Source organism: Muntiacus reevesi, chromosome 2, assembly GCF_963930625.1.
Source record: "Muntiacus reevesi chromosome 2, mMunRee1.1, whole genome shotgun sequence".
Classification (NCBI taxonomy): domain Eukaryota; kingdom Metazoa; phylum Chordata; class Mammalia; order Artiodactyla; family Cervidae; genus Muntiacus; species Muntiacus reevesi.
In genome coordinates, this window is record NC_089250.1 from 189,324,623 (window position 1) to 189,338,961 (window position 14,339).

The following is a 14,339-nucleotide window of genomic DNA, read 5'->3' on the forward strand; positions in this document are numbered from 1 at the left end:
AGAGTGTATATTGCACAAGGCCAGTGCGGTAAGTCAGACACTGTGACTCTGGAAACCGGGTGACCTTGGACTCAGGTGTCCTCTCATTCATTGGAGCTGGGGTTGCCCAGGGGTCAGCCTAGTGGGGGGCGGTGCTCAGGTCGATGGGGAGGCTCCTCCCTAGCTGTCCCCTTGGGTTTTCTGGAAGGTAGGTAGAGAATGAGGGAGGTAGGGCGGTAGGCAACCCCCAGGAGGTTTCTATGGGAAGATCTGGCTAACTTCTTGTGGCGCCACCTGTGGTCAGAACCAACTACACGTGACCAGTGGGTGGTGGCACCAACCCAGCTTGCAGGACTCTCATGGGCACAGGAAACCTGGACAGAAAGTTACCCAAGGCCCAGGCAGGACAGACCTGGATCAGGAACCCAGAAGAGCCCTAGCAAGTAACAGGAGGGTCTTCCCTGCCTCCCATCTCCCCCTCCAGTTCAGAACTGGTGATCAACTTCTCCACCCGTGCTCCCCACTCCTCTGTCTGCTTGAGTCCCTGGGAAGGGTAGGGAGGTGAGAAGGAGCTAAAATGCCCCAGGGATGAGCCAGCTCTGTTTGGGAGCAGTTCCACCCTCGCTGGTGACTCAGGTGATAAAGAATCCACCTGCAATGTGGGAGACCTGGGTTTGATCCCTGGGTGGGGAAGATCCCCTGGAGGAGGACATGGCAACCCACTCCAGTATTCTTGCCTGGAGAATCCCCATGGACAGAGGAGCCTGGCGGGCTACAGTCCATGGGGTCACAAAGAGTCAGACATGAGAGCAACTAACACTTTCACTTCCACCTTCCTAGCCCACAGGTCAGTGGACACCATTTGGGAGGCTCCCTGTGGCTCCCAGAGACTTTCGAGAGTCCCTCTCCATCATCCCGGAATCCTGTTCCCTGGAGAGGCACAGGGGCACTTGGTCCTTGTAAAAGCTGCCCTGTTTGGTGGCATAAGTAGGGCAGAGATGCCTTCTTCCCACGAGAGGGCCGGCCAACCGAGTTCTTTTTTATTTTTAATATTTTAATTTATTTATTTATTTGGCTGCATCAGGTCTTAGTTGCAGCATGTGGGTTCCCTGACCAGGGATTGAACCCAGGCCCTCTGCATTGGGAGTGCAGAATCTTAGCCACTGGGCCACCAGGGAAATTCCCAACCAAATTCTTGATTCTAGTTTTTGTTCCCACTTCTGATCCTTGTGGGGTGGAAAGAGGAAAGGTGCTCACAAGGGCAGAGGCCAGAGCTGCTCTGTCACCAGGGAAACTCACAATGCAGCCAGATGCAGGTCCCCAGGGCTGCTTTCTCCTGAGTAATTTGGTCACAATTGGGTTCGAGGGGTCAGACCCTATTGTCCTGTCTATTTAGACTTGTGGAGTCACAAAGAGTCAGACATGACTAAGCACGCATGCACGCACTGCAAAGGCAGAGTAACATTCTCCCCTCCAACTGCCAACTCCTGGAGGGCAGGGACCCTGCTGATTCAGCATGGATGGACTCCTGTGAGAGCCCCCAGAGGGAGCAGGCAGTCAGGGAAGGCTTCCTGGAGGAAGTGGCACTGGTTGAAGCCAGAGTTCACTGCAGGGAGGAGCAGGAAGGACACTGTCTTACAGAAACGGTGAGATGGAAGGTGTGGCACACGGACTGACTGAGCAGACGAGTAACCCTGGGCAGCTCTGGCTGGTGGAACCGGAGCATGGGGTGGGGAATGGGGAGCTAGAGGAACAGCTGAACAGAGAGAGCATTCTAGAAAGCAGGATTCAGATTCAAGAGAGCCAGCCTTTCCCTGACTCCTGCTGCCCGATAACTAGGCAAAGCCACTTCACTTGCTAAACCTCAGTTTCTTCATCTCTAAGACTCTGATGCTGGGAAAGACTGACAGCAGGAGGAGAAGGGGGTGACAGATGAGATGGTTGGTTTGGCATCATCAACTCAATGGACATGAGTTTCAGCAAACTCTGGGAGATGGTGAAGGAGAGGGGAGCCTGGTGTGCTGCAGCCCAAGGGGTCACAAAGAGTCGGACACAACTGAGCGACTGAACAATAAGATGGGAACAACGGCAGTGATGAACATTGCTGCTCTGGGGGTCTGCATTTACCTGCCAGACCCTGGGGTCTGCATTTACCTGCACATCTCACTCATTTCCATGACACCCCTAGAAAACAGGGGGCACCCTTATCTCCATTGTACAGATGGGGTGGTTGAGGCTTATGACGGTTCAGGAAGATGTCCCAGTTCCAAGGTTCAGGGTTTGAACCCAGATCCCAGGATTTGAAGCCCAGGCTCGAACTGACCCTAGGAAGGAACAGGGGGGATGCTGTTTGGAACGTGAACACAGTTGTCTCTCACTTTCTTTTTTTTCCTTGGGGTGGCCATAGCAGTTAGCAGAAACTGAGTGGCTTTGGAAAAAAAAAATTGGGGCTTCCCTGGTGGTCCAGTGGTTAAGAATGCACCTTGCGATGCAGGGGACACAAGTTCGATCCCTGGCCCAGGAAGATCCAACATGCCTCAGGGCAACTAAGCCTGAAGCCCACTCGCTCTAGAGCCCACGCTCCCAACAAGAGAAGCCGCCGCAGTGAGAGGCCCACATACCACCTCTCCAGAGTAGCCCCCGCTTGCTGCAACTAGGGAAAGCCCACACGCAGCAACGAAGACCCAGTGTAGCCAAAAATAAATAAATATATATAAAAATCGGACATATATTTATTCTCTCTCAGTCTTGGAGCCCAGAAGTCTGAAATCAAAGTGCTGGCAGGGTTGGTCCCTTCTAGAGGCTCAGTGTGGGGGAGAACCTTCTCCCTGCCCCTCTCCCAGCTTATGGGGGCTTCCAACTGATGCAGCTCAGGACACTCTACCCCAAAATACTGCACCCCAGTATGCTGAATACCTCAAGCAGAAGCAGGAAGATCACCCTGACCTTGTCCTTCTTTCCTGAAACAGGAGAATAAAATTCCCATCGGAGAGGTGGCCTCCCGGTACCAGGAGGAAGGGGGACTTTCTTATCACCAGGGGCAGGGAACTGGGGGTCAAGAAATCTGAACAAGGTTTGTTCATCTCACCTTTTTCCTTGTTATTTCTCCACTTCCCACCCCAAACCCAAACCCCTTTGTCTTCCCTGTTCTTCACACATTTACTTGTTTCTTTGTCTCAAAGGTACAAAGTCTTCCTGTTTTGATCACTTCTGATCTGTATTCTCTTGTGAAGACTCCTCTGTACAAGAGAAAATTCAGTCAAAGGTGTTTCCTTCTCTCCTGTTCATCTTTGTCAGTTCAACTTCCAGACCCAGCCAGGGACCTTAAGAGGGCTGAGAAAAACTCCTCCTTACCTGGCAGTCCTGGAGTGTCCTTGGCTTGTGGCTGCATCTCTCTAATCTCTGCCTCCATCATCCTTGTATATGCATTCTCTCTTCCTCTTACAAGGACGCTTGTCATTGGATTTGGGGCCCCCACCTGTATAATCCAGGATGCTCTCGAGAGTCTTTCTCTTTTTTTTTTTTTAACGATTTTTTTTTTTTTTTCTTTTTAAGCACACAGCTTGCAGGATCTCAGTTTCCTGATGAGAGATGGAACCCAGGTCACCGCAGTGAAGGCACCAAGTCCTAACCACTGGACCTCCAGGGAATTCCCTCAAGGTCTTAATTACATCTGCAAAGATCCCATTCACAGGTTCTGGGTAGAGATCTCTTTGGGGGAAGGGGCTCCATTCAGCCCCCTCCACTCTCCCCATCTCTGGGAGGGAGGGCTGACCAGAGCAGACAAGACTCCAGAGGCTCCATGAGCAACTCACACACACAAAGGGAGGGACTCTGCAGTGAGAAGTTTACTTTCTGGTGGCTCCTCTGAAGCCTGGCTTCCTTCTACAGCCTCGCTGTCTGGCAAGGGAGTAGCCAACCCCACTTGACTGCTAAAACTTGAAATGTGGCCAGTCACAATGGAGCCATGTGCAGTGCCCAACACATGCCAGAATCCAAAGATTTTACATGAAAAAAGGAATAAATATAAAATATCTCATTTATAACTTCTTATATCAATTACATGTTCTAATAGTAACATTTTAGGGGGCTTCCCTAGTGGTTTAGTGGTTAAGAACCCGTCTACCAATGCAGGGGACATGGGTTCGATTCCCGGTCCGGGAAGATTCCACATGCTGTGGAAGCAGCTAAGCCTGAGGGCCACAACACCGAGCCCTCGCGCTGCAACTAGAGAAGCCACCACAATGAGTAGCTCCTGCTCGCCACAACCAGAGAGAGCCTGTGCATAGCAACAAAATCCTAGAGCAGTCAAAATAAATAAGTGAAATAAATCTTTCTAATAAATAAACAAATAACATTTTGGATAGACTGGGTTAAAATATACACTATTCATAATAAGTTCATTCATTTTATTGTTTTAAATTGCAGTAAAATTCACGTATCATAAAATCAACCATTTTAAACCAAACAATTCACTGGCATTTAGTACATTCACAGTGTTATGCGACCATCACCACTACCTAGTTCTGGGACATTTCTATCAGCCCAAGTACCCTGATGAATAGATGAGACCTTCTTTAAGTTGGATTCAGGAACGCAAGAAGGGGGAGCTCTCATACCCTCTCATACGTTGCTGTCTGCAGACTCCAAACAGGAAGAGATGTACCTTGCATCTCCAATAGGAAGAAAGTTATTACTTTACTAGCCCAGGAGGAAGAAGCAAGATTTTCTCCTCGCCCGGCAACTGCCCAGCCAATGAGAGGCTGTAACAACTCAGCCAATGAAAAGGCACTACACTTAGAACTCCCAGCTTCCTCCAATGAGCTTTTTGTTTATAATAGCCCCTCCCAACTCTCCTTTCTCTTCTATAAATAAAGAATGGTCCTGTCTTTGTGTCTCTGGGCTTGGTTCTAGTTTTGGTTATAGGGTACAAGCTGTAACATGCTTGTCCTGAATTGCAATTTTCTGCTATTCCTCAATAAACCCTTTTGCTGGTTAAAAACAAAACACAGAAACCGGCTGTTTTAGTTTTAGTCAACAACCAATTAGCAGTCACTCCCCTCTCTCCCCAGCGCTTGGCCACCACTGACTTGGCCACTAGTCTCTATGGAGTTCCCTAGTCTAGACATACAGCAGGGACTTCAGTGGCTATTTTATGCCAGTGGATGCTTGGCTTCCAGGACCTCATAGATTCGTACCAGTTGGGGCCAGGCACAACCCCCACCTCTGCCTCGGTAGCTCAGCCCCGGCACAAAGTGGATGCTCGATAAACATATATGCTGGGAGAAGGAAGGAACAGGGATCCCAGAAAGAGAAGCAACTCTGGGATCCCCATTCTGCCCTCCATCTGAATGGTCTGGGCAGCAACTCGGTCAAAAAGTAGAGAGATTGTGTGTGTGTGTGTGTGTGTGTGTGAGAGAGAGAGAGAGAGAGAGAGATTGTGTGTGTGTGTGTGTGTGTGTGTGTGTGTGTGGTACAATTTAAAAAATATATGTGTGTATATATATTTTATAGATACCAAATATATCTATTTGGTCTTTGCCCCATTCCTGGCACAGAGCCCCTAAAATCCTTGGAATTTCCTGAGTGATAAGAGTGTCTTTTGTTTGCTAATGAGAACTCAGGGACTGGGGCTAAAAAGCTTCAGGAGGGGAGCTGGTAGCCAGAAAAAACAGCCAAGTGCCTTTAGAGTGGGAACTTTCAGTCCCATCTACTGGGAAAAAGGTTGAAGACTGAGTTCAGTTACCAGCGACTGACAGTTTAATCACTTGGGCCTGTGTAATCAAACCTCAATTTAAAAAATACCCTAAATAATGGGGTTCCGGGGACTTCTGGGTTGGTAAACACATCATGTGCCAGGAGCGTGGCACACCCCCAGCTCCAAGGGGTCAGACGTCCCTGTGCTCAGGACCCTTCAGACCCTGTGTCTCACATCATCTCCATCTGGTGGTTCACCTGTCTCCTTATGACAAACGGTAATACGTAATAGTAAGGACAGCTCTTTCCTGCACTCTGCGAGCCCTTCTAGCAAATAATCAAACTGAATGGGAGACATTGTGAGAATCCTCAAATCTCCAGGTGGTGGGACAGAAGTGCAGGTAACCTGGGGACCCCATTTATGGCTGGGATCTGCAGCGGGGACTGTCTTGTGGGACTGAGCCCTGAACCTGTGGGGTCTAATTCTAGTTGTGGCATCTAATTAGTGGCCCTAGTTAGTGTCAAAACTGAACTGCTGGGACTTCCTGGTGGTAAAGGATCCGCCTGCCTGGTGGTTAACGATCCGCCTGCCAACACAGGGGACGGAGGCTGGATTCCTGGTCCAGGAAGATCGCATAGGCTGCTGGGGCAACTAAGCCTGTGCGCTACAGCTACTGAGCCTGGACCCTGCAAGTACTGAAGCCCACACACCTAGAGCCCATGCTCCACAACCAGAGAAGCCAACACAAAGAGAAGCCAATGCCTTGCAACTCGAGAGCAGCCCCAATCGCTGAAATTAGAGAAAGCCTGCGTGCCCCAACAAAGACACTGTGCAGCCAAATAAATAAATATTAAAAAAAAAAAAAAAAAAAAAAAGAATTGCAGGACACTCACTTGAAATGGGAGATCAGTGTGTTTGAGGGGTTCCTCTGGGCTTTGTTGCATGGATGGGCTGACAGCAAGATAACTTTGTTGCTGGTAGTAAACATGGGTAATGCCTTTGCTTCCTGAGAGATGGGGTACTTCTGGGGGGCCCCACAGGGCACCCCGTGAGGATGGGTGAGAGGATGTGGGCTGAGAGCCGGCCACCACTCTGGGCTCAGAAGAAGGACTTCTAAGATGTTACCAGGTGAAAGCCAGTGCTCCAAGGGCTCTGCTCATCACATGAATGACAGGGCTGTGCTCTGTGGGTGCGAGGCTGCCAACACAGCCATCAGGGACCAGGCCAGTCGCAGAAACAGGAGGAGTGAGCAGACTATAATTACAAACATGGGGGATTCTTAGCTAATATTTTACTCTCCTATTTTTGAAGGTGATTCAGGCAAAGGGACATTTCTCATCTCTAAGAAAATCAAAACAAGGAGAAATGACAACTCTCAGAATGAAAGAAAATAATAGCAAATGAAGCAACTGACAAAGGGTTAATTTCCAAAATACATAAGCAGCTCATACAAGTCAATACCAGAAAAACAAGCAACCCAATCAAAGAGTGGGGAAAAGACCTAAACAGACATTTCTCCAAAGAAGACATATAGATGGCTAACACATGAAAAGATGCTCAGCATCACTCATGATTAGAAAAATGCAAATCAAAACTACAATGAGATATCATCTTACACCAGTCAGAATGGCCATCATCAAAAAGTCTACAAACAGTAAATGTTGGAGAGGGTTTGGAGAAAATGGAATCCTCTTGCGCTGTTGGTGGGAATGTAAATTGACACAACCACTATGGAAGATGGTATGGAGATTCCTTAAAAATCTAGGAATAAAACCACCATATGACCCAACAATTCTACTAGGCATACATGAGGAAACCAAAATTGAAAAAGATACACATACCCCAATGTTCATTGCAGCACTATTTACAATAACTAGAACATGGAAGCAACCTAGATGTCCATCGGCAGATGAATGGATAAAGAAGATGTGGTACATATATGAATGTGAAAGTGAAAGTTACTCAGTCACATCCAACTCTTTGAGACCCAGTGGACTCCAGGCTCCTCCGTCCATGGAATTGTCCAGGCCAGAATAGTGGAGTGGGTAGCCATTCCCTTCTCCAGGGGATCTTCCCAACCTAGGGATTAAACCCAGGTCTCCCACATTGCAGGCGAATTCTTTACTGCCTGAGCCACCAGGCAAGCCCAAGAATACTGGAGTGGGTAGCCTATCTCTGCTCCAGGGGATCTTCCCAACCCAGGAATCAAACCAGGGTCTCCTGCATACGGGCAGATTCTTCACCAGCTAAGCTACCAGGGAAGCCATATATAAACCACAGAATATTACTCAGCCATAAAAAGGAACACATTTGAGTCAGTTCTAATGAGGTGGATGAACCTAGAGCCTATTATACAGAGTGAAGCAAGTCAGAAAGAGAAATCAAATAATGCATACTAAGGCATATATGTGGCATCTAGAAAGATGGTACTGATGAAATTATTTGCAGGGCAGCAGTGGAAACACAGACATAGAGAACAGACTTCTGGACATGGTGGGGGCAGGGTGGGGGATGGGAAGAGGAAGGACAGGGTGGGATGTATGGAGAGAGTAACATAGAAATTTAAAACACCATCTGTAAAATAGATAGCCAATGGGAACTTGCTGTATGCCTCGAACCTCAAACTGGGGCTCTGTAACAACCTAGAGGGGTGGGATGGGGAGAGAGGTGGGAGGAAGGTTCAAGAGGGAGGGGATATATATGTACCTTTGGCTGATTCTACAGGTAGTGGCTTCCCTCATAGCTCAGTCGGTAGAAGGATCTGTCTACAATGCAGGAGACTGGGGTTCAATTCCTGGGTCGGGAAGATCCCTGGAGAAAGAAATGGCAACCCACCCCAGTATTCTTGCCTGGAGAACCCCACAGAGAGAGGAATCTGGCGGGCTTCAGCCCATGGGGTCGCAAAGAGTCGTACACAACTTAGCAACTAAGCCGTCATGGCCGATTCGTGTGGATGTTTGGCAGAAACCAATACAATTCTGTAAAGCTATTATCCTTCAATTAAAAAATAAATACATTAAAAAAAATAGATTTAAAAAAAAAAAAAGAGGGGAACGGCATCGCGATGTGGTTCGAGGTTCTCCCTGGGATCGCCTTCATGGGCATGGGCTTGTTCATCCCAGGGGATGGCCACTGCAGGCATCCACAGGTTCAGTAATCGGGGCGAGGAAAAAAGTGTTGCCCTTTACTCATATCAGTGGTATTTGATGAAGAGAGACAGGCCCGTCTCTGGACTAAACCGTGACTACGTGTCAAAGGGTTTGGAGAACATTGATTAAGGAAATGTTTTCCTGATTGATGAAAAACAACTCTTCTATCCCTACTAGAAGATTATGCAATGTATCATGTAGCATGCAGAGTATTTTGTAGTGTGTAATAAAAAGAAAAAGGAAAAAAAAATCAGCAGTATAAGAGTCAACTACAAATTGGCACTTGCCATCTACGCCTACAATGATTAAATCATGAGCTACTGCAGCTACTGATTCTCAACACCCTCTAAAGGAGTTCAAGGTGGGGAACAGAAATGGGGCACTCTGTACTCAGGGAAAAACTGGCAGGACAGTTAGATATCTTAGTTAGATATTTAGTTTGATATTTTCGGGAACTGATTTTATGAGCCCAATTCTTGTATTGCCTCCTAACTAAAAAAGCACTAAAATCCTTCACGATGATGACTGCTCCTTGTTCTGCAAAAATAATTGCTTGATTGCATGTACTCCCCTTCACCAACATCACATCTATACTGTCCCTCCCCCTGCCTCTTTGAAGCGGTTTCTCAAAGCTTATCTGAGGTGCTGTCTCCCTGGCTATAGTCCTCATTTTGTCCCCAAATAAAACTTAACTCGCAACTCTCACATCGTGTATTTTTTTAAGTTGGCACAAGCATGACAGCCTCCTGTCAGGGAGATGGAGACAGACAGCAGAGGGCCTATGGCAAGCAGGAGGGCAGGGCCGTCTAAAGGGTCCTACGGGGCACTGTCATTAGTGCATACAATGCTTCTCCATCCGGGACTTTCTTTTTTAAAATCTATTCATTTATTTTTGGCTGCTGAAACTAGAGAAAGCTTGCATGCACCAGTGAAGACCCTGGGCAGTCAAATAAATAAATAGCAAAAAGAAGAAGAAGAAGAATACCCAATTGAAGTGGGAGAATCAGTGGGTTTGAGTGGTTTTTTAAATCATTTATTTATTTATTTATTTCTGGTTGCATTGGGTGTTCATTGCTGCCTGCGGGCTTTCTCTAGTTGCAGCGAGGGGGGCTACTCTCTAGGTGTAGTGTGCTGGCTTCTCATTGTGGTGGCTCTCCTTGCAGAGCACTGGGTCCTAGGGCATGCGGGCTTCAGCAGTTGAGGCTCGAGGGCTTAGTTGTCCCAGCACATGTGGAATCTTTCCCAACCAGGGATTGAACCATGTCCCCTGCACTGGCAGGTGGATTCTTAACCACTGGATCAACAGGAAAGTCCCATCCCTGACTTTCTAACTAGGCTTTTCTCTTGGTCCAACTGGCAGTGCCAGTGAGCTAATATCCTAGCCTCAGTCTTCTAGCAAGGACAGGCGCTGGCAGGAGACACCCCAGTTCCCTGGCCCCTTGGGAGGCATAACTCCCAGATGTACCCAGAGGGTACAGCTGTGAGCCCCAGCTGCCCACAGCCAGCATCCTGAGCTACCTCCTTCCCACCCCCGCCCTGTTTCCCCCCAGCCCTTCCCAGGATCCCCTCCCTAATAAACTCTTTGCAGTCAGATCTTGGCCTCAGAGCCTGCCTCTGGGGCAATCAAAATTAAGATAAGGGACCACGTCAGGGACTGGCTGTTCCTTCGCTGCAGCCAGTATTTGCTGGATAGGAAAGGCAGACCCTGTATCACTCGACAGTGCCTTTTTTTTTTTTTCCAAAGAGAAACCAGGATCCAGACTTTGCTGTGAAACCTTCCGAGTTTTCATAGCCAGCTCAAATTAAAACAATACAGAACAAAGTAAAACAGAATAAAACGCAACATGTCTGCGAGCCGGCCCTGACCCTCGACCGGCCGGGTCAGAGCTGTTGGTGGCGGGTGGAGGGCACCCAAAGCTGTGAGCGGCGGGGGGCCTTGGTCACAGGGGCTTCTTGACAACCTGCTTTGGTGCCCTGGGTGGGTGGGGACCAGCGGAGGAGGTCCTCGGAGGGCCGGGCAGTATGGCCTGTTTACAAGACCCCAGCTGGAAGCATCTGGAAGGCTCTGCGTGGCCGCCCGCGGGCCGGCAGTAGACTCAGAATAAACAATCAGCCCGAATGCTTTTCTAAACACGGAGACCCAGAGCCGCCCGCGGACTCCCCAGGCTCGCCAGGGTGGGGTGCGGTCCCAGGATCACTCAGCCTGGCGGACATCTAAGCTCAGGCCCAGGAAAAACAAACTTGGGGACCGGGGCGGGGGGGGGGGAGGCCGCGCTGGAGTGCCCCCAGGAGAAGGCAGTCCTGAGAGAGCCAAGTCCAGACCCCCACACTTGTGAACTTCTTTTTAATTCCGTGCAGACGCAGGAGGCCGTCTTTATAGATTTCCATCTCCCTGCACCACCACCCCCCCGCCCCCGCCTCTTTCCTCTTGCAGAGAAAACAAAACGGGTGTCTCTCGAGATTGTTTTTGCCCCATTTCACATGGTTTATTTAAAGCCATCGCTTTTCGCCTGCCTTCTGAGAATTTAAATTAAGAATACAGGGTGTCAAGAGTACAGGAGGGTGATGTAAAATTTGGGTTCTATGTGTTTTTTGTTCTACAACCAGCGAAAGCCATCCACGCCTGTTATAAATTGTTTAATACTTTTAGTAGATTTTAAGTTTTAACTATGTTCCGTCAGGGAGAGGGGAAGAAACGTTCCTGAAAGCAGACCTCTAATGGGCCCCTTAAGAGCCCCATATTTCATATATCATAGCACATTTAATCCTCATCATGATCCAAGTAAGCTGTATAGTATTGTCGAATTACAATATCTCTTGGTTAGAGATGTAGAAACCTACATCAAAGAGGCTTTACATGATTGGAATGACCGTGGGAAGGACTTCAGGCATGGCTGGATCCAGGAGTTCCAATGCTGTCATGAGACTCTCTTTCTCTCTCTCTCTCTCCATCTCTTGGCTCTACTGTCCGCTGTCACTGTTTCCTTCTTAGTCAGACCTTTCCCTTATGATTGCAAAGATGGTCCCCAGCAGTTCCAAGCTTCCTGTTGCCAAGCAACCCTGCTGGACAGAGTTTCCCAAGAATTTCAGCAAAAGTCCTATGACTGCATCTCATGGGTCCAGCTCATTGGGTCACATGCCAATCACTATGGCTAGGGTGAGAGAGTTCATAAGCACAGGCCATACTGGGAGTTTGAGAGGGTCAGTCCACTAAAATACAGGTAGGAATAGGGGTAGTTACTGTGCCCATTTTGAATGGGTAGACAGTGGGCATTCAAAAATAACAAGTCATGGGATTTCCCTGTTGGTCCAGTGGCTAAGACTGTCCTCTCAATGCACAAGCCCAGCCAGGTTCAATCCCTGGTCAGGGAACTAGATTCGACATGTCCCAACTAAGAGTTTGCATGTTGCAACAGAAAGATCCTACATGCCGCAAAGAAACTCAAAGATCCTTCCTGCTGCAACTCCCAGCACAGCTGAATAAATAAATATTAAAAAATAAAATAACAGATGCCAGCCACAGCAAGGGTGAATCCTGTGGCACCAGCAGGGCTGTTGGGACAGTTGCACAGGTTGCACACAACACATTTCTGGGGTGCCCCGTTTACATTCAGTGTCGTTGTGCATTTATATTTTTATCATAGTACATTTTCAACAATAGCAATTTAGTGTCTCACAACTGAAAACACTGGTTGAAAAGAAAAACAGATCCACAGTATGTTGCAAGTCTTACCATCAAGAGGTGGAATCTATTTCCTCACGCCTCAAATCTGGGCTGGCCTTGTGACTTGCTCTGAACAGCAGAACATAGCAGAAGTGACGCTGTGAATTTTGAGGCTGACACTTATATTCTCTTGGAAGAGGAGGTCCTTTGGGAGGATAAGGAGTCACGTGAAGGAAACCAAGATGCCCCGGCTGCCCAGCTTTGGAGGACCTGGGGAGGTGGGACAGACAGATGGAGCAAACTTTGCTGTCAGCTCATTTAAGCTGCCTAGAGGAAAAAATGTCAACCCACTCTGGTATTCTTACCTGGAAAATTCCATGTACAGAGGAGCCTGGCAGGCTGCAGTCTGTGAGGTCACAAAGAATCAGACATGACTGAGCATGCTCACACGCAAGCACACACACACACACATGCATGCATTTAATCTGGGAACTGTTTCCCAGAATCCCTTCTCTATATGATTCCAGGTTTGTTGTTCAGTTGCTCAGTTGTGTCTGACTCTTGGCGACCGCATAGACTGCAGCACGCCAGGCTTCCCTTCACCATCTCAGTGATGCCATCTAACCATTTCATCCTCTGTTGCCCCCTTCTCCTCCTGCCCTCAATCTTTCCCAGCATCAAGGCCTTTTCCAATGAGTCAGCACTTCACATCAGGTGGCTGAAGTATTGGAGCTTCAGCTTCAGCATCAATCCTTCCAGTGAATAATCAGGGTTGATTTCCTTTAGGATTGACTGGTTTGATATCCTTGCTGTCCAGGGGATCGTGAAGAGTCTTCTCCAGCACTGCAGTTCAAAAGCATCAATCCTTCAGCTCTTGGCCTTCTTTTGTTCCAGTTTTCACATCTGTACATGACTACTGGGAAGCCCATAGCTTTGACTATACAGACCTTAGTTGACAAAGTGATGTCTCTGCTTTTTAATACGCTGTCTAGGTTGGTCATAGCTTTTCTTCTAAGGAGCAAGCATCTTTTCATTTCATGGCTGCAGTCACCATCTGCAGTGATTTTGGAGCCCAAGAAAATAAAGTCTGTCATTGTTTCCACTTTTTTCCCATCTATTTGTCATGAAGTGATGGGTTCCAGGTTGAAATTAGCCAAAAGGAGCGTGTGAAACAGACGAGGCCCTCTGAAAGTCAGTGTGGTTGTATACAATCACGGTGTCTCCTGGGATGACTTATGTAGAAGCACAGGCACAATAGGGGCTTCCCTGGGGGCTCAGCAGTGAAGAATCCACCTGCCAAGGCAGGAGACGTGGGTTCAGTTCCTGGATCGAGAAGATCCCTTGGAGAAGGAAATGGCAACACACTCCAGTATTCTTGCCTGGGACACCCCACAGACAGAGGAGCCCAGCGAGCTACAGTCCACGGGGTCACAAAGAATCTAGACATGACACAGGGACTAACCAACACCACCACCTCAGTGTATTGCGTTTTGCTTTATTGTGATTCACAGAGATTGCAGGGATTTGCTGTTTTTAACAAAGGTTTACTTGATTGGCACCATTTTGACAATGACATTCTCTCCCTCAGAGTCTGTGTGTCACGTTTTGGGACTTCTTGCCATATTTCACACTTTTTCATGATCATTTTATTTGTTATGGTGACCTGTGATCGGTGATCTTTGATGTTACTACTATGACCAACTGAAGACTCAGAAGATGGTTAGCATCTTTCAGCAGTAACTATTTTAAAACTAAGGTATCTATATTGGTATTTTTTTTAACATAATGCTATTTTAATGCACACTTAATAGACTACAGTGTGATGTAAACATAACTTTGATACACACTG

General features: G+C 47.9%; 1 non-coding gene and 1 pseudogene across 1 annotated transcript; one reads left to right on the forward strand and one right to left on the reverse strand.

Annotated features, from left to right (window-relative positions):
- Positions 1-1,084: 1,084 nt before the first annotated feature.
- Positions 1,085-1,157, reverse strand: TRNAG-CCC (transfer RNA glycine (anticodon CCC)). The gene has a single exon. It is a non-coding gene; the product is annotated as a tRNA-Gly (tRNA).
- Positions 1,158-8,741: 7,584 nt separating this feature from the next.
- On the forward strand, positions 8,742-8,955 carry LOC136158483 (NADH dehydrogenase [ubiquinone] 1 alpha subcomplex subunit 1 pseudogene; annotated as a pseudogene).
- Positions 8,956-14,339: the final 5,384 nt, after the last annotated feature.